The sequence below is a fragment of the Callithrix jacchus genome, chromosome 1 (assembly GCF_049354715.1).
Source record: "Callithrix jacchus isolate 240 chromosome 1, calJac240_pri, whole genome shotgun sequence".
NCBI classification, from domain to species: Eukaryota; Metazoa; Chordata; class Mammalia; order Primates; family Cebidae; genus Callithrix; species Callithrix jacchus.
Window position 1 is genome coordinate 145,083,024 of NC_133502.1, and position 27,925 is coordinate 145,110,948.

The following is a 27,925-nucleotide window of genomic DNA, read 5'->3' on the forward strand; positions in this document are numbered from 1 at the left end:
CTTTATCTATTTTCTAATTCTCCCCTAATCTGAGCTTCCAGGGCCATGGTTGGGAAAGGAGTGTGTGTGTGTGTGTGTGTGTGTGTGTGTGTGTGTGTGGCAGGGCATATAAATCGGGGAAGATTTAGGAAGGAGGAAGAGTCAACTCACATTTATTAAGCCGTTACTATACTGTATGTTTACCAGACACTATACTAAGCATGTGATACGATTTGGATGTGTGTCTCCTCCAAATCTCATGTTAAAATGTGAACCCCAGTGTTAGAACTGGGACCTAGTGGGGGTGTTTGGGTCTTGGGGGTGGATCCCTCATGAATGGCTTGGTGCTGTCCTCTTGGGAATTAGTAGATTCTCGCTCTATTCATTCATGTGAGATCTGGTTTAAAAGAGCATGGTGCTCTCCCTCTGTTGCTTTCGCTCTCGCCATGTGACTGGCCTGCTCCTCCTTCACCTTCCTTCATGACTGTAAGCTTCCTGAGGCCTCCCCAGAAGGTGAGCAGATGCTGTTGCCATGCTTGTATAGCCTGCAGAACCATGAGGCAAATAAATCTCTTTTTTTTTTTTTACAAATTACCCAGCCTCAGGCATTCCTTTATAGCATTGCAAAGGAAAAATGTAGCGTGTAAGAAATAAACCAAGGAAATAACACAGAGTATAAGAAAAAACCCAATTCACAAAAGAGATTAGGAGGTAACTGGACTAAGCATTTGGACCATGCTCGTCTGCTTGACCCTGAAGCCTGAGCGGGAACATCTACATTTCTTGTAGACCTATAGAAAGATTTCCTCCTTAAGAGTTCAAGTCTAACCTCTCCTCAGGTAATGTCTCAAGATGCAGAACTTTCCTAATGCATGAAAACTCAGAGGTTTTCCCTTTTGGGGTGTAAAGGGGCTTCCTGCCAGTGGCAAGGAACTGCTTTATCACTGGTCACCACTCGTTCTTCAAGAAGGACAGCCCAGAGGAGCTGGCATAGGCTTTCCAGAAACTCTCCCCGGCCACATGGAAAGCCAGGAGACCCTGTAGTCCCTGCCCAGTGTGACTCAAGCCCTGGGTAGAAGGAAAGCAAGCTCCAACCTGCAGGCCAAGCCTGGCATGCAGTGGGGCTGTGGGCAGACTGCCACCCCTGGCACCAATGGTGCCAAATAGGTTTGAGTTTCAACATGTTAGGAGAGTGCAGGAGCCTGTGAGCATAACTTTGCTGTCAACCATGAAGCAGGGCCAAAGAAGATCCAAGAGAGTCCAGCAGCACAGCAGTTGCAAGGGACAGACATGGATGTTGAGCTCCTGGTGACTCAGCCTTATATGGGGAAAGCAGAGCACCATCTAACACCAGAGGACTGGAGTGCAGCCAGAGCATTGCCCGAGCCATCCAAGGGGATGGAGGTGAGTTTTTGTTTTACCTGTGAGATCTTAGAACTTAGGTTAGGTAGGTTTGTAGAAGAGGTCTACTCTACAATGAGCACCTTCGTTGTACAGATGGGGAAATGGAGGCCCAGAAAGAAAAGGAGACTTTCCTGAGGTCACATATTGGAGCTGGTGGTGAAGCTAGCCTGGAACCTAATGCAGTGCTATTTCCATTTCCCATTTTACTCGGTCCTCCCAAATGACTATACAATTATAAAGGGCTTATTATTTTAAGGGGTTAGTCTCCTGAGGGAAACCTTTTGTTTTCCATCAACTTGGTGAAGTCTTGAGGGTTCCTCACTAACCAGGGGACTATAGTATCTTTTTGATCCTAAGAATAAGAATTCGGTCAGATTTTTCTCTTCCTGGCCAAACCCCTTCCTGCTTATTTGAAATCCCTTGAAACTCCAGTGAGTAGCGAATGAGAGGCCAACTGAACAGGGCAACCCACTGCCCACTATCTCCATCAACAGAACATTCTCCACTTGAAATTTTGTTGTATATGCCTCAATACGTTGCCTATATCTGTAATCTGTATCATTTGTCACTATCTCTCTTATATATATTGTATTTTTCCATGACATTACATCTTCTCTGATATGTGTGACAGTTTTCCATTGCACGATTATACCAAAATTTGTTTAACTAATAATTTTGAGTTAAGTTCTTAGGGTTTTTTCTTATTTTTTGTTGATTGCATTAGCTAGGCCGTTTGAGACATTAGACACTGAAGTGATGAGTATCCTCCATTCTCCTCGTACTTCTGATTTTCTAAGACATGTGCTTAGATTTTTCTTCTAAATGGGTGTTGATATAATTACATATCCCTTATCTTCAGGATTTTTATTAAATTTCTTTTGGGTTTTTATCAAGATGATCATATTTTTCTTTCTTAGTCTTTTAAAACAATAAATTATAATAACAGATTTTCTAATATTGAATCAGACTTGTAATCATCATTATTTTTACTATATTGCATATACTTAATATATGCAATATTTAATGAATTATATATGAATATATAATTTAATATATATTGATTTGATTTGCAGTATTTGACTTGTTATTTTTGCAAATATATTTATATGATATTAATATTCAGCTTTTAATGTGCTTGATATATCTTTGTGAATAAAAAACCATAAGGTTTGATGCTGGGAAAAGGTCTTGACATGTGTGTGATGGAGTGTATGTTGTTTGCTGAGAGGTGATGGCAAGGAACACTGAGCCACCTCCAGGGAGAAATCTGCTAGAATAGTAGGCAATATGTTCTGGTCATGCACTAGTTAAACCAACTCCCAAAACACAGGATATTTGACCTTGTCCCCATTGCTGACTCACAAAGAGTGCTTTCTAGCTTATTTCTATTTTAGCAGTGAACAGGCATTATCTGCCTGTTTAGTCTATCTTTATTCTATGAAGAAACACTGAGCACCTGCTTATTAAAAATAATCACTTGTTCACTAAGAATAAATACGTGGGTCAGAGTCTGCTCTGGGCTTTCAGCTTGGAAATGCTGTCAGTTCCTTGATGGTCCCACTCTGATCCCACTTTTGCACTCTATCTTTGTTTCTGTTTCTTTTTTTTTTTTTTGCCAATCAGTCTGAGCTTATGAGGTTGCTCAGGTTAGCCTTGAACTGATGACCTTGCCTTCGCAAGTGCCATGACCTCTGGCGGGATCCACTTTGGACCCCTGTTTCTGTTTCTTAATTCCTTCAGCACTTCCTGGGTTGGGGTCTCTATGACCGAACTGGTGTTGACAGTTTGGTGTGAATGACATGCTAGATTTGTAAAATGAATTAAGGAGCATTTCAACTGTTATGCTGTACCACCTAAATAGCACAGGAGTTGTCTATTAATATAATTCACCTGTAAAACTGTATGGACCTGGTGCCTATTTCAGGACTTATTTTAAAAATAACTTTTCTAGACCTTTCTATTTTTGTCTATCTTTTCTATATCTTCTTCAGAATGATTTGGTAATTTATATATTTTAGAGGATTATTTATTTTAATTCAAATTTTAGCATTTCCTTAGAATCTCTGATCATATCGCCTTTCTCATTTCCATCGTTGTTTGTATTTCTCCCTATTTTTCTTGGTTAGAGATAATTGTTACTTTCCTCTATTGCTGGTCTTTTCAAGGAATTTGCTCTTGGAGGTATTTACTGATTCTACTTTCTATATATGCACGTGTTTGTGTGGATATTTAATTCCTTAATATCGAGGCCAAGATGGCCAAATAGGAACAGCTCTGGAGCGAAGTTCCCTGCAAGAGCAACACAGAAGGCGAGTGATCTCTGCATTTCCAACTGAGGTACCAGGTTCATCTCAATAGGACAGGTTGGACAGTGGGTGTAGCCCAAGGAGGGCAAACTGAGGCAGGGTGGGACGGTGCCTCACCCAGGAAGTGCAAAGGGCCAGAGGGCACTCCCTCCTATCCAACGGAAGCCATCGGGGATGTCTGGCCACTCCGGAGCTGTGCTTCTGCAGTCTTTGCAGCCTACAGACCAGGAGATCCCTGCATGCTGACAGGTGCTGCAGGTTTCCAGGGCAAATCTGGGCAGCAGATTCAGCTGTGCTGTGAGTTCCCAGCACAGATCTGAGCAGCTGTTTTGACTGGCTTCGGGAGTGCCTGTGAGACAGAGTTGCCGATACACCGAAGAGGAAGGGGGCTGAAGGTGGGGAGCCAGGTGATCTGGCTCTGTGGGTCCCACTCCCACAGAGACCAGCAAACTGAATCCCACTGGCTTGGGATTTTTGCAACCAGCACAGCAGTTTGAACTTAACCCTGAACAGTCGAGCTCTGTCGGGGGGAGGGGCGTCTGCCATTACTGAGGCAGCTCTAATCTTACTTGTGTAAACAAAAGCACAAAGAAGTATACACAGCAGCTGCAGAGAGCCTGCGGCAGCTCAACACAACAACGCCTCTGCAGGCAGACTGTGACTAGACTCCCTCCTTGCTGGGCAGAGCCTCTCTGAAAAAAGGCAGCAGCCTGTCAGGGACTTATAAATAAAGCCACACCTTCCCAGGACAGAGCACCTGGGAAAAGGAGTGGTTGTGAATTCTGCTACAGCAAACTTAAACTTCCCTGCCCAGCAGCTCTGAAGGGAGCAATGGAGCTCCCAGCACAGCACTCAAGTTCTGACAAGGGTCAGACTCGCTCCTCAAACAGTTCCCTAACCCCTGTATATCCAAAGAGTCACCTCATGCAGGAGAGCTGTGGCTGACATCTGGCAGATACCCTTCTGGGATGAAGCTACCAGAGGAAGGAACAGGCAGCAATCCTTGCTATTCTGACGCCCCCATGGGGCGATTCTCAGGCAAGCAGAGTCTGGAGCGGACTTCCAGCAGTCCTGCAGCAGAGGGGCCTGACTGTTAGAAGGAAAACTAAAAAACAGAAAGAAATAACCTCAACATCAACAAAAAGGATGCCCACGCAGAGACCATCTGAAAGTCACCAACTTCAAAGATCAGAGGTAGATAAATCCATGAAGATGGGAAGAAACCAGCATAAAAAGGATGAAAACACCAAAACCCAGAACACCTCTCCTCCTCCAAGGGATCACAATTCCTCACCAGCAAGGGAGCAAAACTGGATGGAGGATGAGTTTGACGAATTGACAGAAGCGGGCTTTGGAAGGTGGGTAATCACAAACTTCTCTGAGCTAAAGGAACATGTTCTAACCCAATGTGAAGAAACTAAGAACCTTGAAAAAAGGTTAGATGAAATGCTAACCAGAATAACCAGCTTAGAGAAGAACATAAACGACTTGATGGAGCTGAAAAACACAGCATGAGAACTTTGCAAAGCATACACAAGTTTTAATAGAGGAATTGATCAAGCAAGCAGAAGAAAGGATATCAGAGATTGAAGATCAACTCAATGAAATAATTCCTTAATATTTACCTTTACCATCTGCTAATTGGATTGATTGAATTAAATTCCCAACCATCTTTTTGAGTTGAATGTTCAGTTTTTAAAAATGTTTTTCTTTTTCTTATTTAAAAGCAAAAAGTATTTAAACCTAATAATTGTTCTTAGAGGGTGGCATTACCTGTACTGCAAAGTTAGTTGAGCATTGCATTTGTACATACATAACAACGTGGTTGGATATAGATTTTAGTTTACAATATTTTCCCTTCAAACTCTTGATGTTACGTCATTTTCTTCCTGACTTCATTTTTTTTCAGAGAACTCTCGCAATCTGATTTTTTTTCATTTAAACATAATTCATTTTTCTCCTGCTCTGATTAGCCTATAGACATATTCTTCTATTTATGTGTAACACATGATGAAGCTTAATAAATCTACAATGACTAACTGAAAAAATTTCAGCAGATTATATCAAAAAGTACATCTCATTTATTTAATTTTTGTCTGGTGTTCTCTAAGCCCTTTTTATCTGGAAGCTTCAGTGTTTATTTGGTTCAGGGACATTTTCTTCTACTTTTTCTTGGATGATCAGTTCTTCATTTGCTCTCTTCTTTCTCTTAGGTATTCCTACTAATATCCAGATTCATCATTTGAGTCACTTCGATGTTCTCTATTCTCCTTTGAGCTACTGGAGGATGCCTTGTGTTTGTCTTTCCAATTCATAAAGACACAGACTTGATGGAGATTTAAAATTCAACAATTGTGCATTACATTTTAAAGCATTTTTTCCTAATCTAGTGGCTTATCCTTTTCTTACATGCAACTGACATTTCTCTGTTCTGTTATCACTCAGGCTTTCTGAAGAATGTGACATGGACAACTACTGCCTGTCTTCCTGAAATTCTTTTTTCTCTTGTATACTCTGACATCACAGTTCTTAAGTTTCCTCCTACCCCACGACCAGTCCATTTCAGCCTTTTATCTTGGCCCCTCCTTTGCTCATCTTTGAAGTATTGAAACACTTCAATACTTGGGCCTGGGCCTTTTTTTCTTTTCTCTATCTGCACAATCTATACAGAGCCATAGCCTTAAGTACCATCTGTCTGCTGAACAGTACTAAATTTGTGTCTCTGGCCCATACTTTTCCCTGAACTCAGACTTGTGTCTCCACATGTATAGCTCCACTTGGAAATCTAAAAGGCAACTCAAACTTAGCAAACATAAAGAAAACCCTTGATTCTCCATCCCAAACCAATTTCTCCTCATGTCCTCTCAATTTTCACTAAAGAGCTCAAACATTTAGTTGCTCAAGACAAAAGTATAGGCATTATTTCTATTTCCTGCGTTTCCCTATTATCATAGCTAATCCATCCTCAAAACCTGTTGATTCTACCTCCAAAATGTATCCTGAATTTGTCTACTCTCAATCCACACTTCCATGGTCCTTGTTCCAACCATCATTGCAATAACTACCTGACAGGCCTCTTCATGTCTACTTTTGCCCTGCTATAATCTGTTTTTTCTTTATGTAGCAGCCAGAGTAATCATTTACAAACAAAAACTGATGCCAAAAAATTAGATAACCTAAAATAGAAAAATTCCTAGAAAGACACAAACATCTGAAACAGACTCAAGAAAATTTAGAAAATTTGAACAGAGTATAACAAGAAAAGATATTGAATTAAAAAACAAACTTCCCATTTAAAAAAGATTATTTCACTGGTGAATTCCTCCAGATGTTTAAAGAAGAACTAACACCAAAGTCTTCCCCAAAATGAGAACATTTCTCAACTCATTCTATGAAACCAGTATTATCATGATACTGTATCACTTACATAATGCCCAAGTCAGACAAACCTCACAAGAAAACAACACACCAACATTCATTATGAACATAGGTGCAAAAATTCTCAACAAAATACTAGAAAAATGAATACAACAACATATCAAAAGGATTGCTCAGCATGATCAAGTGAGATTTATTCCAGGAATGCAAGATTGGTTCAACATAGAAAAATCAAGTTATTTAATATACCATATTGATAGAATAAAGTATAACACCCATACGATCATTTCAATTGATGCAAAAAAAGTTTGACAATATTCAACACCCTTTCATGATAATTACTAAAGAAACTAGAAATTGAAGGGAACTTCCTCTACCTGATAAAGTATATGTATAAAAAACCCACAGCTAATGTAATATGTAATGGTGAGAGACTGAAAGCTTTTTTTTTTCTAGCATCAGGAACATGATAAGAATGTCTGTTCTTGCTACTTTTATTCAACATTATACTGGAGATTCTAGCCAGACAAATTAGGCAAGAAAAAGAAATAAAAGACATCTAAATTGGAAAGGAATACAGGTAAAACCAGCTCTCTTGCATGCAAATAGACATGAACTAGTATACAGATGCTTCTTGACCTATGATGGGGTTATGTCCCGATAAACCTATAGTAAAGTCAAAAAATCATAAGTTGAGCCATTGTAAGCTGGGGACTGTCTCTGCATAAAAAAAGTTAAGAAATTCATTTAAAAAACTTAGAGATAATAAATAAGTTCAGCAAAATTGTAGGATACAAAATCCATATACAAAATTCACTTGTAGTTTTATACACTTGCAAAGAAGAATCCAAAACTGAAATTAAGAAAATATTACTGTGTGGTAACATCACAAAGAATAAGCCACTTAGAAATAAATTTAATAAAAAAGGTGCAAAATTAGTATACTGAAACCTATAAAACATCACTGAAAGAAATTAAAGAAAACCTAAGTAAATGAAAAGACATCCCATGCTCATGGATTGGAAAACTTAATATTGTTAAGATGGCAATACTACCCAAAGTGATCTGGAGATTCAATGCAACTTATCTCAAAATCTCAGCTGGCTTTTTTTGTGAAATTGACACGCTGATCCTAAAATTCGTATGGAAATGTAAGAAGCTCAAAGTAACCAACACAATCTTGAAAACAAAAAAGTTGGAGAAACTTTATTTCTTAATTTTAAAACGTATTACAAAACTACAGTAATCAAGACTCTTCAGTGCTGGCACAAGAATAGACATATAGATCAATGGACTAGAAGTGAGGATCTAGAAGTAAACTTAAACATCTATGGTCAATTTATTTTAAAAAATTAATTAATTTACTTATAATTAACAAAATTGTATTTATGTTGTACATCCTATTTTGAGGTATACATTGTGGGATGGCTAAATAATCTAATAAACATATTTATTACATCATATACTTATCATTTTTGTGGTGAGAACACTTGAAATCTACTTTGTCACTCTGTCAGCAATTTTCCTTTTTTTTTTTTCTTGAGATGGAGTCTTACTCTGTTGCCCAGGCTGGAGTGCAGTGGCACGATCTTGGCTCACTGCAACCTCCACCTCACCTCCTGGGTTCTAGTAATTCTCTTGCCTCAGATTCCTGAGCATCTGGGATTATAAGTGTGTGCCACCACATTTGGGTAATTTTTGTATTTTTAATAGAGATGGGGGTTTCATCATGTTGGCCAGGCTGGTCTCAAACTCCTGACCTCAGGTGATCTGCCTGTCTCAGCCTCCCAAAGTGCTGGGAATATAGGCATGAGCCACCTGGCCCAGCCTGTCAGCAGTTTTCTAGAATACATTGTTATTAACTATAGTCACCATGTTCTACAATAGATCTTATGAACCTATTCCTGCTGTCTACTGAAAGTTTGTATCCTCTCACCAATATTTCCTCAAACTCTTCCCCAACCCCTAAGCCCCAGTCCTTGGTAACCACTATTCTATTCTCTGCTTCTATGAGTTTGACTTTTTTATTATTTTATTTTACTTTAATTAATTAATAGAGGTGGAGTTTCCCTATGTTGCCCAGTCTGGTCTTGAACTCTTAGGCTCAAGCAGTCCTCCTACCTCATCCTCCCAAAAGTGCTGGGATTACAGGCATGAGCCACCATGACTAGCTGTTTGACTTCTTTAGATTCCACATATAAATGAGAACATGCGGTATTTGTATCTGTGCCTGGCTTATTTCATTTAGCATAATGTCCTCCAGGTTCATCTATGTTGTCACAAATGACAGGATTCCCTTCTTTTCAAAGGCTGAAGAGTATCTCATTTTGTATATATATCACATTTTCTTTATCTACTCATCTGTTGATGAACATTTAGGTTGATTTCATATATTGGACTTCTCTCTGCACTACATACAAAAATTAACTCAAAATGGATCAAAGGCAAGACATGAAACTACGAGACTCTTAGAAGAAAACATAGGTGTAAATCTCGTGGCCTTGGACTAGTGTTTTCTTAGATACGACTCCAAAAGCACAAGCAAACCAAAGGAAAACATAGATAATTGGACTTCATCAAAATTAAAGACTTTTTGTTTCAAAGGACACTATCAAGAAAATGAAAAGCCAGTCTCAGTGGCTCACGCCTGTAATTCTAGCACTTTGGGAGGCTAGGGTGGGAGGATAGGTACAGCTTAGGCGTTCAAGAACAGCCTGGACAACATAGGGAGACCCCATGTCTACAAATTGTAATAAAAAAATTAGCTAGGCTTGGTGGTGCTCACCTGTGGTCCCAGCTACTTGGGAGGTTAAAGCAGGAGGATCCTGAGCCTGGGAGGTCAAGGCTGCAGTGAGCTATGTTAGGGCCATTGGGCTCCAGTCTAGGCAACAGAATGAGAGCCTGTCACCAACAAACAAACAAATAAAAAACCTCCAAATCCCCGCATAAATTAAATAAATAAATAATTGCAAAACAAAATGGCAAAGGATTTGAATAGATATTTTTCCAAAGAAGGTCTACAAATGACCAGTAAACATATGAAAAGGTGTCAACATCATTAGTCATCAGGGAAAGGCAAATTAAAACCATAATGATAACACTTCATTCCCAATAGGATAGTTACAGTAAAAATATAGACAATAACAAGTGTTGGCAAATAGGAGCACTCATACATTTCTGGTAGGAATCTAAAGTGTGGTGTAGCCACCTTGGAAAACAGTGATGATTCCTCAAAAAGTTAAACATAGAGTTATGTTTTAGCAATTCCCCTCCTAGGTATACACCCAAGAGAATTAAAAACACATTTAAACAAAAACTTGTACACACATGTTGATAGCAGCATTATTCATGTTAAGTAAAAATAAAATGGCAATCAATAGATAAGTGGGTAAAGAAAATGGAGTATACCCACACACTGGAATGTTATTTAGCCAAGAAAAAGAATAAAATACTGATACAGACTACAGTGTAGATGAGCCTTAAAACTATTATAAATGAAGTCAGACACAAAAAGCCACTCTTGTATGATTCCATTGATATGAAACAATCTTAGTTAGCAAATGCATGGAGATAGAGAATTAGTGGTTCCAGATGCTGGAGGGAAAGAAAAATAAGGAGCCAGAGCTAATGGGTGTGAGTTTCTTTTTGGAGTGATGAAAATGTTCTAGGATGAGGTAGTCGTGATGGTCGCCCAGCTTTGAGAATATATTAAACCTCACTGAATTGTATACTTTAAAAGGTGAATTTTTTTGGTGTGTGAATTACATCTTTTTTTTTTTTTTTTTTTTTTGAGCAGGAGTTTCGCTCTCATTGCCCAGGCTGGAGTGCAATGGCATGATCTCTGCTCACCCCAACCTCTGTCTCCTGGGTTCAAGTGACTCTCCTGCCTCAGCCTCCTGAGTAGCTGGGATTACAGGCATACACCACCTCTCCTGGCTAATTTTGTAGTTTTAGTAGAGACAGGGTTTCTCTGTGTTGGTCAGACTGGTCTCAAACTCCTGACCTCAGGTGATCTGCCCATCTTGGCCTCCCAAAGTGCTGGGATTATAGGCGTGAACCACCATGCCTGGCCAAATTATATCTTAATTTTGAAGAAATGAAGTGATCCATCCCAAAGCAAGAGCCCTGATAGAGAAAGTTCTCATGGACTGGAATTTGCTTGGCAAATCCACCAGACACAGGTTCCTACTGCAAGGAGGGGCCCTCACTTGCTGGCAGCCAAATACCCTTTGGGATGGGAGGTCAATGGGACCAACCATGAGCCCCAGCCCTCTTGTTACACCTCCCTGCCAGATGCTCATCAGACCTCTGCTTGCTTGCCTCCTTTGACTTCTGTTCAAGGCAACCCTGTTGGTCTCAAACTGCTTGATTTTTGAGAAGTTCTTTACTGAGAAAAAAAAAAAAATCCTTTTTTCTGTAGTTTTCCTCTGCTGGTTATGGCTTTGCCCTCTTAGACACGGAGGGCATGTCCATTCCCTCCACTCCCTGACAGCCCTTCACAGACTGAATATATTCGCTACAATCCCCTGATCTGCTACTCTATATGTTCAGGATTTTGACTCATCGGGCACTGGAGAGGCTGAATTGCCTTCATCAGAGCAAGAGATGATTATTGCCAGAATGCATTTAAAAAAAATAAAAACCACCATCTACTTATGTGAGCTTTCCTAACAAAACAAAGCTGAAGACCAAGAATTAAACTAGGAAGTTCTGTGAGCCTTTCAAAGTGGTGACCGACTCTGCCTAGCCTTTTTTGTTTTTTGGCAGAGTCTGGCTTTTGTCTCCCAGGCTGGAGTGCATTAGCGCGATCTCAGCTCACCGCAACCTCTGTCTCCTGGGTTCAAGCGATTCTCCTGCCTCAGTCTCTGGAATAGCTGGGATTATAGGTGTCTGCCACCATGCCTGGCTAACTTTTGTATTTTTAGTAAAGATGGGGTTTCACCACCTTGGCCAGGCTGGTCTCAAACTCCCGACCTCAGGTCATCCACCTGCCTCAGCCTCCCAAAAAGCTGGGATTACAGGTATGAGCAACCGTGCCTGGCCCTGCCTAGGCTTTTACTCTTTGTTTACATGCAGTTGTAACATATTTGGCTGTCAGATCACTAGACTATGGAGAATCCGAAAGGAGGTGGAAGCTTCTGGAGGCAGGCTCTTCATTCCAGCCCCTTCGAGGGATTTTAACTCATCCCCCTATGGTTCTCCCTCACGAAGCTGCTGCTAGTGCCTATGCCATGTCTGCGGAATTGTTCTAGCCCATCTCCAAATGGCCTGCCCCGGTACTCCTCATCTTCCATTTTCCTGATTCCTATCCACCCCACCACCGCCCAGCCTTTTGTCCTCTCACCTGGCCACTTCAATTGGTGATCAGATTTGAACATGCGTTCCAGCTGTGATTTTATTTTATTTTATTTTTTGAGACTGGGTCTCCCCTGTTACCCAGGAGTGCAGCGGCAAGATCACAACTCACTGCAGTCTCGACCTCCCGGCCTCGAGGGATCCTCCCACTCAGTCTCCCAGGTAGCTGAGATTACAGATGTGCACCACTGTGCCCAGCTAATTTTTGTATTTTTTGTGGAGATAGGATTTCGCCATGTTGCCCAGTCTAGTCTTGAAATCCTGAGCTCAAGCAGTCCACCCGCCTCAGCCTCCCAAAGTGCTGGGATTACAGGCTTGATCCCCTGCACCAGGGCAGCTGTGATTTTAGTGTTCAGATTTTCCACTTACTGGTGACATGAGAGTCACTTAACCACATTAAGCCTTGTCTTGTTTTAATCTGTTAAATGGGAACATAATGATTCCAAGCGCATACATTTGTGTGTGAACGGTAGATGCCATAGTCTGTGTGAAGGAAAATTAGCTGGGCATGGTGGCATGCACCTGTAGTCCCAGCCACTAATAAAACATACAAAAATTAGCTGGGCACGGTGGCATGCACCTGTAGTCCCAGCCACTAATAAAACATACAAAAATTAGCTGGGCATGGTGGCATGCACCTGTAGTCCCAGCTACTCGGGAGGCTGAGGTGGGAGGACCGCTTGAGCCTGGGAGACAGAGGTTGCAGTGAGCCAAGATCATACCACTGCACCAAGCCTGAGCGACAGAGCCAGACTCTGTCTCAAAAAAAAAAAAAAAAGAAGACATTTAAAAGTGTGTTTTAGAAAGATTTACCTTCAAAATGAATACAGCTCTTAATTTATATCTGAAATAATTATAGTTTTAAACACTTCAGCCAAGGGAAGCTTCAGTTATCATTAAATTTCATTTAAGTGGAATGGAGAGTATCAGCTTCTGCTAGGTAATGATGAATCACATTTAATGAGTGTTTACCATATGTCAGGCCCTATCCTAAGTGGTTTATAGTTCTCTTAACTCCTTTGATCCATAACAACCTTATGCAATGGTACAAATATTATTCTTGTTTTAAATATGAGGAAACTGAAACACAGAGGGGTTAGTAACTTGCCCAAGGTCGCATAGCTAGTAAGTGGCAAGCTTGGATTTAAACCCAGGGAGGTTGGATCCTGAGAAAGAAGGCAGGAGCTCTTAAGTAGTATGTTCTAGGGTGTCCCATATAACGACTATTTTCTTTGGATTTTTTTTTAACCAAGTGATCATTTATGTAATTTATGTGTGGACACTGTCACAATGAGAATTTGCAGGTCAGTCAGGACAAAGTGGGAAAACCGTATGCTTAATATCTTGATTCCTTCCTTCCCTCTTGCACTTTATAAAGGAGGAAATTAAAGCCCGAAGATAGGGGCAGGGAACAGGCCACCACCAGGAGGGCGACTCCCCTGCCTTCCCCACAGTTTTGGCCAGGCACAGTGGTACATGTCGGTAATCCCAGCACTTTGGGAGGCCAAGGCAGGTGGATCACTTGAGGTTAGTAGTTCAAGACCAGCCTGGTCAACATGAAGAAACCCCGTCTTTACTAAAAATACAAAAATTCGTTGGGTGTGGTGGTGCATGTCTATAATCCCAGGTACTCAGAAGACTGAGAGGGAGAATTGCTTGAACCTGGAAGGTGGAGGTTGCAGTGAGCCGAGATTCTGCCACTGCACTCCAGCCTGTGTGACAGATCGAGACTGTCTGAAAAAAAAAAAACAGAAGAGGCATAACGACTTCCTTAAAGTTACAGCATGAAAACCAGACTGGAGGTCAGTACTCAACCCCTCAAGCTGGACTTTTCCAATATCATTTTTTGTTTTTAATGAACTCTGTATCAGACACTTAAGTGGTTCTGAACTCTCTTTCTCTGTCTTTTTTCACAGTCCAAAGTCTTCTTAACCAGAAAGTGCATTTCCTCTTCATACAAGTAACCCCTGGTTCTGATTCCATCAAAAACACTTCCTAGGCTTTCTCATAGCTGTCTGACCTGCTTTGCTGGGGCTATTCATGGAGGAAGAGCACAGGATCTGTTTTGCCTTTAATCAGAGTCAGGATAAGAGCAGAGAGGCTAGGATAGAAACCCTAGATCCAGACCGCATGACTAGGGTGGTGGAAACTGGGGCCAGGCCACAGCCAAAGCCATGAGGAGGCAGTACCAGCAGAGCCATCATCCCATCATCTCCTCCCCTGGCTGTTCATCAAATCCCCAACAGTACTGAGATGCCACTGACTAGAAAGTGGTATAGGAAACCACACAGATTTGAGTGTCACAGTTGTGTGTGAAAAACGCTGAACCAGCTCTGGACTGGGAGTCAGGAGGTCTGGCTTCGGGGGCTTGGCTCTTCCACTGAGCAGCTGTGAAGGTCTGGGCAAGCTGACACGCCCCCCTGGGCCTCTGTTTTCTCACGGGTGATAAGAGGTTAATCAGCTGCTTGCCTGTCCTCACAGGATTAGTGTGAGACTGAAAAACAAAAGTGGCAATGCTTTGGAGATGACAAAGCAGTGTAAAGATGCAAGGAATATTGTCATTGCAGTGAGCTGGACCCAAGCCGGCAGCAGCTCTGGACCCCCTGCCCTGGTGATAAAAGGTTGCAGAAAAGGCTTTATCCACTCCCTTCTGCCATACCAAGACCTGCTCCCTGGAAGAGATTTGGGCAGTGGGAAAACAGAGCCCAGCCTGGGATTGTTTCCAACCCTGCGTGTTGGCTCTTTAGAGCACGGTGCCAGGAGTCAGGAGCCTGGACTTCGGGCCCTACTCTACTGCAAACAAGCTATGTACCCCAGCTGGGCTACAGCGTGAAATCTCGACTGTGCTGGTGTGGCCTCCCCATGACCGTGCCCAGGCCCCAGTTTCCGTCACCCCAGCCACGTGGTCTGAATCTCATGCTCAGCATTCCTTTCCTCCTCCCTGTGCTCTGATCCTGACCCTGATTATAGCCAAATGGATCCTGTGTTTTCCCTCCATAAACAGTCCCAGCAAAGTGGGCTGAGCTAAGCGCCATCACATAGCCACTCTGGGCTTTGATCAGCTATAAAAGTCTGATGCCATGGTCAGATCATCAGCTTGAACACAGGGAGTTGGATCAGCTCTGAGATCTGAGAAAGGAGGAAAATGGGGGAAAAATACCTACTAAGTATTAGGCCCATTCCATGTAATTGAGCTCACCTCATTCATTCAGCTCACAATTATGCCAAGCTCTGCGCCTGGTGCTGGGGACTGGCCATAAACAAGACAGAACATTTGTTTTATGCCCACTGTAATTCACTGTAATTCCGCTTTGGGCATAAAACAAATGTTGACACAAATGCAGAATGACAATTGTGGTAATGGTACAAGGAAGAGAATAGAGCTATGGGGAGGGACCTAACCAGCCCATTATGGAGCTGAAACTTGACAGAGAGTAAGTAGATGCCCAGCTAGAAGGGGACAAAGCTTCCATGCAAAGGGAATAGGCATGAAGGACCTTCGGTTAGAAGGAGATTGCCATGACCAAGAGACCAAGCAAGAAAGCAAGTGTGTGTAAGATGTGGTGAGCAAGAGGAGCTGTTGCTGGCACTAATGTTGAGGGCCTAGCTGAGCTCTTTCTCTTGGCCATAGTCAGAAGCAGAGGTCTTTATCTTAATCTAGGCACCCCCCACTTTTTTTTTGAGACAGAGTCTTGCTCTGTCACCCAGGCTGGAGTGCAATGGCACGATTATAGATCACTGCAGCCTCAAACTCCTGGGCTAAAGTGATCCTCCTGCCTTGGCCTCCCAAAGTGCTGGGATTACAGATATGAGCTCCCCTAATCTTGGCATCCTTTTATATTGGAATATGAACTCCACTGACTTAGGTCCTCTGCATACAATTAGAATTTCTTATTCTCTGGACAGTCTGATTTATCATATTCACCAAATTTGATAAACAGTCACTGTGTTTGGCCCTGAAAAACAGAAGAAAAGACTTATTCCTGCCCCTCTGGTCCCTATCTGGAGGACAGTCTGGAGGGAGGGCAACTGGTGGGGCAGACACTTTATTAAGGAACTCAAGCAAGACAGGCTAAGATGCGTGCCACAGAAAAAGTGCAAGGGGGCCAAGGTTCAATGGCCAGGTCTGACAGTTACAGGAACCTGTCATGTTAATGGTCACATCTTTGTAATGCTTGTCATACCCGTGTGAGAGAGTTTCCAGGGAAAAGTGTAATTTAAGCTGAGCCTTGAGATGTGATAGGACTTTTTATTTTTAATAGGTTTTTCCAAGTGAAAAATAATATATGTGCTTACATGAAAATTTGAGAAAAACCAAGAAGGACAAAGAAGATAATTATAACTATCTTTAATCCAGAGCAACGACAGTACACATTTGAGGGAGTGTCCTTGCAGGCTTCGGATCTATGTTTAACAACATTGAAGTCATTGTATTTAGACAATTGGACAGCCCTTTTGTCTTTCATTTCACATGTCAAGGGTCTTTCCCCATGTTCTTTAAAAATATAGTATTTAATGGCTGTTTAATATTCAATACTTTGGATTTGAGTAATCACTTCATTATCATCAGATATTTTGGTAGTTTCCAAGTTGGTTGCTATTATGAATAATGCTGAAACGAGCATCGATGTACATAAAACCTGTGACGGCATCTGGGTATTCCCTTAGGGCAGATTCTGAGGAGTGGAACTGCTGGGTTGAAGAGTATGAACATTTCCATGGCTTTGGGCATTTACTGGCCCATCACATTCCCACTCACAATGTAGGAGCTCTTCTATCTCATTGCACAACTGCCAACACTATTTTCTTTCTTTTTTGAGATGGAGTATCACTCTGTCACCCAGGCTATAGTGCAGTGGCACGATCTCAGCTCACTGCAACCTCTGCCTCCCAGGTTCAAGCAATTCTCTGCCTCAGCCTCTTGAGTAGCTGGGATTACAGGCACCCACCACCATGCCTGGCTAATTTTTGTATTTTTAGTAGAGACAGAGTTTCACCATCTTGGCCAGGCTGGTCTTGAACTCCTGACCTTGCGATCTACCCGCCCCAGCCTCCCAAAGTGCTGGGATTACAGGCGTAAGCTACCTCGCCTGATCCATTATTTTCATTTTTAAATCTTTGCCATTTTGATGGAGACCAATGCTGTGGCTGAAGAATGCCTTTCTTTGACTAAAGATGAGTCTGACTTTGACCAGCAAAGTGTGGGAATGGGGAGGTTGGGATGGGCACAGAGAGAATGGGTTGCTGCTGGCACTGTTCCTCTCCAGGCAACTCTGTGGAAGTGCCAGGAATGTTTAGGAATTGCACCAAGACTGCCTCATGTCACCGGGAACTTCTCTGCTGTCTTGAGCGCTTACAGCAGCCATGGCTCAGAGCACTTCTACATGGAAGGAGAGTGTCTGTCTGAGAAACCAGTTCTGTTTGCCCCAGAATAACCTTAGGTTGCGAGGACCCTTCCCAGCTAATACAAGTGCTCTTCTCTTAAAGGATGGATTTCCACTTCAGCAAATTTCTCCAGTGAGAGGGGGCGTCTGTTTTCATCTTCTCTGTGAGAAATGAAATATGGTGAGGTGGGATTTGGGAATAAAAGGTTTTTGGAAGATGCCTTCAAAAACAGGACTTGGTGTGCTACTGGATAAAGCACAAATTGGTTTACCCTTTTTGGAGGTCAATATGTCTCAAGTTGTCACAAATACTCTTTAACTCAATAATTTTACTTTTTTTTGGAGACGGGATCTTGCTCTGTTTCCTAGGCTGGAATGCAGTGTCGTGATAACAGCTCACTACAGCTTCAATCTCCTGGGCTCAGGTGATCCTCCTGCTTCAGCCTCCTGTGTAGCTGGGACTAAGGGCACATGCCACCATGCCTGGCTTTGTTTTTTTTTTTTTTTTTGAGATGGAGTTTTGCTCTTGTTGCCCAGGCTGGAGTGCAATGGCACGATCTCAGCTCACTGCAACCTCTGCTTCCCAGGTTCAAGCGATTCTCCTGCCTCAGCCTCCCGAGTAGCTGGGATTACAGGCATGCCCCACCACGCCCGGCTAATTTTGTCTTTTTAGTAGAGATGGGGTTTCTCCATGTTGGTCAGGCTGGTCTTGAACACCCAACCTCAGGTGATCCACCCAACTCAGCCTCCCAAAGTGCTTCTGGACTCAAATCCATAATTTTACTTTTACGAATGTATTTGAGGAAATAAACAGATGAGAATGCAAAAATGTGCTGACTCTGGGTGCACTGCCTATGAGTTGGCACTGCTCCACAGGGAGCAGTAATAAAAAAAGAATGCAAAAATGTGTGCACAAGAATGTGTACAGAAGGAAGTATTGTGGACGTTCGAGAAAAGAATGGAAACAATCTAAATAGGTGGCATCTATGTGCCTGAGAAATGAAGACATTTGCATGAGAAATTATATGGAAGTCTGGGTTGAGGAAAGAGCCAATACTGGCTAAGAAAAAACTATGTCGGCCGGGCATGGTGGCTCACGCCCATAATCCCAACACTTTGGGAGACCAAGGTGGGCAGATTACCTGAGGTCAAGCATTCGAGACCAGCCTGACCAACATGGTGAAACCTCATCTCCACTAAAAATTCAAGTATTAGCCAGGCGTGGGCTGGGGCAGGAGAATTGCTTGAACCTGGGGCAGAGGTTGCAGTGAGCCAAAATCATGTCACTGCACTTCAGCCTGGGCCACAGAGTGAGACTCCATCTCAAAAAAAAACAGTGTCAAAAATATCTAGAAGAATCTTCTGCCTAACACCCAAGATGAGCCCTTCCTCCCATGTCACATTTGGCATCAACAGCTTGCAAAGCAAAGCATGGCTTGAGCCTACTGCGGGCAGGGACACAGTCAGCAGCCCACATCAATCTGCATCCATGAACAGGGAAAAGGAGTCTTTCAGCCAGGAGGGTGGGGCCCCTGTTGGCCACTAGTCCCTCCTGATGCCTCTCAAGCTACTAATGTGACCAGTAGGACAGTGGTTATTTCATCTTGGCCCGAAACATTCCAATAGGGAATCTGAATATCTCATTATCAGACAAGTATGCTATCCAAAACCCCTAAGGATGCATGGACAGAGAAATATCATCACACATCTTTTATGTGATTCAAAAGTTCCTAATCAGAGAACCAACCAGAGTAAATGTCTCTCTTGGAAAGACATATATTGCAGGGAATAGAAGATATTAGAAAATATTGAATTCCAAATGACAACAAGCTTTGAGAGGACATTGCCTTTATTCATAAATCAAAAAGCATGACTTGAGTGTCCACCCTGTGCTAACAGTGAACAAGACAGGCAAAGTCTGTATTCTCATGGAGTTTATCTTCTGGGGTGGGAAGAAAGATAACAAAGAAGCAAATAATAAATGGTGAGTATGGAGTGCTGTGGTGTGGACCAATAGGCTGGTGAGGCAGAGTGACCGGGGAAGCACATTGGGAAGAATAAGAGTGCTTGTGGGGAATTGTGAGCTTAGACCTGGTGTCTGAGGATCGACCAGCCCTGCAAACTAGAGTGTCTCAGGCAGGGGGAACAAGTACCTGGACAGAACAGAAACCAGCCTGGCTTCAGCACAAAACAGGGAGACAGACGTGGGGCAGGAGGAGGAGGTGAGCAGGAACTAGGTCATCCAGGGTCTTATTCATTCTAAGAGCAGTCGGGCGCGGTGGCTCACGCCTATAATCCCAGCACTTTGGGAGGCCGAGGAGGGTGGATCACGAGGTCAAGAGATCAAGACCATCCTGGTCAACATGGTGAAACCCCGTCTCTACTAAAAATACAAAAAATTAGCTGGGCATAGTGGCACATGCCTGTAATCCCAGCTACTCAGGAGGCTGAGGCAGGAGAATTGCCTGAACCCAGGAGGCGGAGGTTGCGGTGAGCCGAGATCATGCCATTGCACTCCAGCCTGGATAACCAGAGCGAAACTCCCTCTCAAAAAAAAAAAAAAAAAAAATTAGCTGGGCGTGGTGGAGCACACCTGTAGAGGGCATTCAGAGTGAAATAATGTCTAGAAGTAGAAAGGTGAGTGTTCTACTCACTCTGGGCTGCGTAGATACTCATGAGGTTTTGTGTCCTGGAGTACGTCTAGGGTGGGTGAAACTATCTTGTGTTAGAGCAAGGGAAGGTCTGGGACTGTTCAGCTGAAGAATGAGAGACTCAGGGGACGTCGGCACTATCTGCAGATCTCTAAAGGGCTGCCCTGGGGCAGAGAGAGCAGGTCTGTGAGGGCCCCTAGGGCAGAGGTAGGTCCAGTAGGCAAAGATATAGAGAAAGAGCCCTTAGCTTAAGCATTGGAGAGACCTCAATAACAGGTTGAGCATCCAAGAATGCAAATTTGGCCATATGTCTTTAGGTAGCAATCCCCCAGAAAGGGTCAGGTTGGAAGAATTCCAGAAACTGTTTTGCACAATACCTGCAATGATGTTCTCTCAAAAACGTGTTGGAGCTGATGGAGTCATGGTGTCTTCAGATCTGCCCCTCCTTCATTCCAGAGCTCTGCCACCCACCTAACGTTGGGAAACCAGAAACCTGGGCATTCTCCTAGACTCTTTTCTTCTCCCACTCACAGCAATCAATCAATCAATTACCAGGTCCCATCCAAGACAACCTCAGGATATCTCTGGAATCTGGCCCCTTTTCTCCATCTGTTGCTGCTGTCTTCACTCAGATCTTCATAATTTCTTGTCCTGGCCTCTGTTATAGCTTCAGGTCTGTCCAGTAGCAATCTAACCGCAAGCTGATCATGTTAAGCCCCTTGATGAAATATTTGCCATCTCTCCATAGTTTCAGGATAAAGCACGGACACCTTAACGTGATATTCAACCCACCTCTTCAGGCTCACTGTTTTCCATGTGCTTTAGCCTCCAGCCATGTGTTACTGGCATCTGCCTTTGTTTTTGCTGAGAGAGTTTCCACATATACCTCATGCATCCCAGCTTTCCCTGTTGTCTACATCTGAAATTAACCAATGTGTTGTTTGTTAGAATCAGGAACTGATGTTGCTGCATTATTATTAAGTCTATAATTTACCTTAAGATTCACTGTTTGTGTTATACATTCTATAGGTTTTTGTTTGTTTTGAGACAGGGTCTCACTCTGTCACTCAGGCTAGAGTGCAGTGATATGATCATAGCTCACTGCAGTCCTGCTCAAGCGATCCTCCTTCCTCAGTCTCCTGAGTAGCTAGGACTGCAGGTGTGTACGACCAAGCTTTGCTAATTAAAAAAAGATTTTTGTAGGGACAGGGTCTTGCTCTGTTGCCCAGGCTGGTCTTGAATTCCTGGCTTCATGCAGTCCTCCCACCTCGGCCTCCCAAACTGCTGGGATTCCAGGTCTGAGCCACTGTGCCTAGCTCTATAGGGTCTGACAAATGTTTGATGACATATATTCATCATTACTGTATCATACAGAAGAGTTTCACTGCCCTAAAAATCCTGTGCTCCACTTATTTCTCTCTTGCCCCAACCTCTCCATGAATCTCTAGCAATGGCTTTTACTGGCTTTTTGTATGTCAAAAACCTACCCTGGCCGGCTGTGGTGGCTCATGCCTGTAATCTCAGCACTTTGGGAGGCTGAGGCAGGTGGATCACCTGAGGTCAGGAGCTTGAGAGCAGTTTGGCCAGCATGGCAAAACCCTGTCTCTACTAAAAATACAAAAATTAGCCAGGAGTGGTGGCATGTGCCTGTAATCCCATCTACTCAGGAGGCTGAGACACAAGAATTGCTTGAACCCGGGAGGTGAAGTTTGCCAGTGAGGTGAGATTGCACCACTGCACTCCAGCCTGGGAGACAGAGCAAGACTGTCTCGAAAACAAGCAAACAAATAAAAGACAAAAAACCTACCCATTTATTTCCTTAGGAAGCCTTCATATATTTTCTTCACCCATGTGGTAAAATCTATCCAGCAGGGTTGGTGTATGGGGGAAAAGGGAGAGAGACAGAGAAAGACACATACACAGAATGAAAGAGAGAGAGAGAGCGAGAGAGAACCCAGCATAGAAAAATATATGAAGGCCCCTGGAGAGGGGCCAGGCCCGGGTGTGCTCACATGTGTGCACTTGAGCTCAGCGCCTTCTCTCTTCAGCCATCACACCACCAGATGCATAGTTCTCCTCTGCTAATGCAATTTATATGTCTGAGCATGAACAGAGGATTTGTGAGCCTTCAAGGCAGCGGCCTTGGAAATTACCACGACAGGCCAGGGCTGCTGGATAGAGAATTGGGGTTTAGGAGACTTTGGAGGAATTATTTTCAAAGGTGCAGAGGCTCCTCCTGGACAGGAGGAAGAGCATCTTCTGGGCTCTGAGAAGCCCACGCCCATCCCGTGTCCTCCCCCAGGCTCTTCCAAGATTCCTTTTAAGACATCCCCAATAAGTCTTTCCGGCTTAACAATGCATAAGACAGGAGCTCCTCACTGTGATGGAACAAAGGTTCATTTAACAGGATCAGCTGGTTGGGGAGGCGAGGTGGGAATGAGAGTTTGGGTTTACACTGAGACTGGGGCTCTCACCAGCTGGGGAAAAGTCGGTGCATTTAAAAATCTCTAAGCCCCAGCACCTACCTGATAAAGTTAAAAAGGATAAGGAGGTAGTGATTTGTACTGAAATGGACTCAGGCTTTTGTGTCCAAAAAACCTGTGTGGCCTCAAGAAAGCTACTCAACTTCTCTGAGGCTCTTTTCTGTCATATGTGTGTTCAGGAATTCCTAAGTACCCTGCAGGGTTGTTTGGAGGACCTAAAACAGATCAAATGGAGAAAGTGCTTGTAGTGCCTGGTGCCTGGCACCCAGTAAGGGCTCAGACATCGTGCTTCCATCTGTCGTAGATGCCTGTTCTTTTCTCCTGACTTATTGCAGGGCCCCAGGCACCATTTCAGTCCCAATGGCTCCTCCCTCACGTCCCACTCCAAACTCCCATCCTTCCATAGTCTGTCTTTTTTTTTTTTTTTTTGAGACAGGCTCTCACTCTGTCGCCCAGGCTGGAGTGCAGTGGTGCGATCTCTGCTCACTGCAACCTCCACCTCCCAGGTTCAAGCGATTTTCCTGCCTCAACCTCCTGAGTAGCTGAGATTACAGACATGTGCCACCATGGAAAGATGAGGATTCATCATGTTGGCCAGGCTGGCCTCGAACTCCTGATTTCAAGTGATTCTTGGCCTCCCAAAATGCTGGGATTACAGGCGTGAGCCACTGCCCCCAGCCCATCATCTGTCCTGACTAACAATTACAAGTCTGCCAACTTCTCTGCACATCCAGGGACCTTAATGCCTTCCATGCCTGTCTAGAAAAGCCCTTTCTGAACCCATTCTGACCAGGCCTTTTTCCTGCTTAAGAAAACTCATATGGCTCCCTGTCCTACCAAGATAAAACCTAAACTCCTTGCTGCCTTCCACCTTCTTAGTCTTACTTCCTCTTCCTTTAAGCACATGTCACACTGTAGCATCAGAGTCGATGACTGCAGCTTCCAGTGTCAAGCATTTCTTGTCCATATTTCTTGTGTATCATTATTGATCTTTCTCCCTCCCAAGATGAGGATGGTTTTCTTAGTGAATTTTGAAAAGAATGGTATCTTGATCTAGTTAAGAAATAATTCTAAGGAAAAACACAATAATAATTTGTTTCTTTATGCCTTAAAAACCACCTGAGTTTTGCCATGGATTTATTCACTGTTTTCCTATGAGCCGTAGTGGTAGAATGATCAGAGCATCTACTGTATTTCTTTGTAATTTCCCTGTGCTGGGTTGCAGGTCTGGAAAATGATAGATACCTAAAATTGATCAGGGTAATCGATGCTGCATGAAGTATTTACACATGATGGATGTATCATCTGCCAGATGTGGGTGTTGGCAATGGCTTGCTTGTTTATAAAACCCCTGAGATCCCATTTGTATGACTGACTAATGTTTGCACACAGAGCTGTTGACTGTGTTTCTGAAATGACTCTTTATTCGACATGACCACCTTTCTCCTTTACTTCCCCATTCATCACAAGCCCTGCTGCTCTTTCCTACATAACAAAATCAGGGTTTTATTCAATCTTCTTTCTCCTTGACCTCTGTGATATATGGAGGTGGTTTTATTTTGCATTTCCAACTGGCTTCCAGTCTTGCCTCCTCTTTGATTTGAAACTCACACGTTGCTGGTGTTCTGTCATGAGGCTCCAACTGCACCTGCCATAGAAACTCTAAACCCCCAAGGACAGAATTTAGAGTCTTCCCCAGCCTGGCCTCAGCTGACATTTCCAGATGTACATCGTGCCAAGGACCCCAGCACTGGACATGGATGTTCTCATAAGTAGCAGAAACCCAAGCTCACTGGCTTATACACACAGAGATGTTTACTGACAGGTCCTGGCATATGACAGAATTGGAGAAAGGCCTGCCTGAACCAGCCCAGCTCTGGGGACCTCCGAGACCGAAGGAGACCTCCGAGACCGGAAGCAGTTGCTCCAAACCATGAGCAGCTGCCATCTCCCTGCTTGTCTTGTGTAATGGCCTCATTCTCTCCTGCAGACAGCTTTTCTCTACATAATAGGAATGTGGCCCTCATCAGTCTAACTCCTCATCAAGGAAAGTACTTTCTTCCTGCTGTTCTAGGGAAGGGACACTGATTAGCCTGGACTGGGTCAGTGCAGCCTTGGACCAGTTACTAAATCTGGGGGTTGGAGAGCTATAACTGACCCAGCCAGCATCACTGGCCCGACTCTGGTCAGGAGGAGGGCAGAATAGACTCTTAGAAGAAAGGAGGAGAAGGAGTAGGCACAGTGGCTCCCATCTGTAATCCCAGCACTTTGGGAGGCAGTGGTGGGAAAATCGCTTGAGGACAGGAGTTCAAGGTCAGCCTGGGCAACAAACTGAGACACTCCTCTACCAAAAAACAAAACAAAACGAAAACCAGACAGGTATGGTGGCGTGCACCTATATAGTCCTAGCTACTTGGGAGGTTGAGGTAGAAGGGTCACTGGAACCCAGGAATTGGAGGTTGCTGTGAGCTATTAACATGTCATTGCACTCCAGCCTGGGTAACAGAGGAAGAAGAGGAAGGAGGGAGGAGGGAGGAGGAGGGAGGATGGGGGAAGAGCAGGGGAGTGTACTGGGCAGACAGAGCTGTGGCTGCCATTCCTGCTCTGCACATCTTAGCCACAGTGCATGTGCCATTAGTTAAGCACTTACTGGGCATCAACCTTCTGTGCTAGGCTCCAGCCTTTCTTCAGTGGACCTCAGAATCTGGTGGAGGAAACAAATACTCAAACAGATCATTCCAGTGCAGGGGTTAGAGTGCTCCAGTGTTGGCAGACTCAGCATACTGCTGGAACCCGTGCAGGAGGCTTTGAACTCAATCTGTTTGGTAAAGGAGGCTTCCTGAAACACTGACAGGGACCCCAGTCTTGGAGGGAACAGCATGAGTAAGATAGGTGATGAAGAAGGAATGCACATTCCATGTGAGCAGCAAGTTGAAGTTGCGAGACCCAGGCCTGTGCCCAGGAGGATCAGCAGCTCTGGAAGGTTAGGGCATAGAGTGTGAAGTATACAGGGACAGGAAGGGTGGGCGGGCTTGGAAATGCCTCACCTTTGGCCTTGGCTCTTGCCTGTCCCTCCTGCCGTCCACACGGTGAAATGTGACTCAGCCTCAAGGCCAGGCTCTGCAGCAGACCTGCCGTTTTGAGTCCTTCAGTGGAGAATCACAGCGTCCTCAGGGATTCTGCAGCATCTTACAGGTGACTCTGTTCTAGACTTTTATGTTCTGCCTTGCTTTCAGTTATTTATTTACACATCTGAGGTCCTTTACTACATCAAAAGACCCCTTGAATGCAGGAACCATCCTCTCAACGTCCTTCTCTCTCACACAGCTCCTTGTTCAGTGTTCAGAAAATAACTGAATTGCGATCACTTGGCTAATTGGGTAGTTTTTCCAGCTTGGGAGCAACTACCAAAATGACATTGGTTTCATGTAAGTTGAAAGAATTTTAAAAGTTATCTATCAACATTTTTTCAATGTATTCAATTTTATATATATATATATTCCAAAACAAAAAGAGCTTTATGGATTTTATTGATTGTAAAGTTGATAAATATGCATACGGAAAATGTAAATGATACATAAAAGCATAAAGAATAAATTTCAAATCACACAAGGTACTATCTCCCAGAGGCAGCCACTGTTAACATTACAGATAACAACCTTTCAGACACTTCTCTATAAATCTAGCTATTACTAATATATGACTTTATAAAAAGGTAGTAAAAAATGCAACATAAGCTAGCCCTCAGAGTATAAGTTCAAAAGAATTTAACAGATGAATAAAATATGTTTTTTTCTTTTGAATAACCTAAATGGGTTCTTTGATGTTCCCTGAGGGATTGAAAACACTCAAGATTTGCCTGAGAAACTTCTACCTGCTCTCTGTCTCTCTTTTATTGAGATGTAATTGACATGCCATAAAATTCACTATATAAAGTATCCAGTTCAGTGGTTTTTGAGTTACGCTCACAGGGTTGTGCCGCTATCACCACAATTTCATTCCAGAACACGCCCATCACCCCGAAAGGGAATGCCATACCTTTTAAGCAGTCACTACCCCCACCATTTCTCTCTCCCTCCAGCTCCTGGCAACTAATCACTTAGTTTCTTTTTCTTTTCTTTTTTTTTTTTTTTTTTTTTGGAGACAGAGTTTTACTCTGTCACCTAGGCTGGAGTGCAGTGCAGTGGTATGATCTCGGCTCACTGCAACATCTGCCTCCCAGGTTCAAGCGATTCTCCTGCCTCAGCCTCCTAAGTAGCTGGGATTATAGGCACACACCACCATGCCCGGCTAATTTTTGTATTTTTAGTAGAGACAGGGTTTTGACATGTTGGCCAGACTGGTCTCAAACTCCTGACTTCAAGTGATCCATCTGACTCAGCCTCCCAAAATGCTGGGATTACAGGTGTGAGCCACTGTGCCTGGCCACTAATTTAGTTTCTGTCTCCATTTTATTTCTGTCTCTATGGATTTGTCCATTTTGGACATTTAATGTAAATGGAATTATATAATATGATGCTTTTTTATTGGGGTTCTTTTGTATAGCATAATACTTTCAAGGTTCATCAATATCATAGCATATGTTAGCACTTCATTCATTTTTGTAGCCGAATAGTATTGCATTGTATGGCTATACCACATTTTGTTTATCCATTCATCAGTTGATATGATTTAGATTGTTTCTACCTTGGCTGTTATTAATAATGTTGCTACGAACATTAGTGTAAAAATTTTTATTTGAGCGTGTGTTTTCACTTTTCTTGGGAATATACCTAGGGATAAAATATCTGGGTCATATGGTAACTCTATACTTAACTTTTTGGGGATCTGCCAAACTATTTTCCAAAGTGGCTACACTATTTTACGTTTTCACCAGCAATGCATAAGAGTTTCACTTTTTCTGTGTCCTCAGCAACACTTGTTACGGTCTTTCTGATTATAACCATCCTAGTGGGTGTGAAGTAATAGATCATTATGGTTTTGAT

At 43.2% G+C, this 27,925-nt stretch overlaps 1 long non-coding RNA gene across 1 annotated transcript in view; it reads left to right on the plus strand.

Annotated features, from left to right (window-relative positions):
* The first annotated feature begins 1,235 nt into the window (after positions 1-1,235).
* The window catches only part of LOC128932430 (uncharacterized), a 56,989-nt gene continuing 30,299 nt past the window's right edge, over positions 1,236-27,925 (plus strand). Inside the window, exon 1 of the long non-coding RNA XR_008482298.2 lies at positions 1,236-1,383. This is a non-coding gene — a long non-coding RNA (uncharacterized LOC128932430). The remainder of the gene's footprint in view (positions 1,384-27,925) is intronic.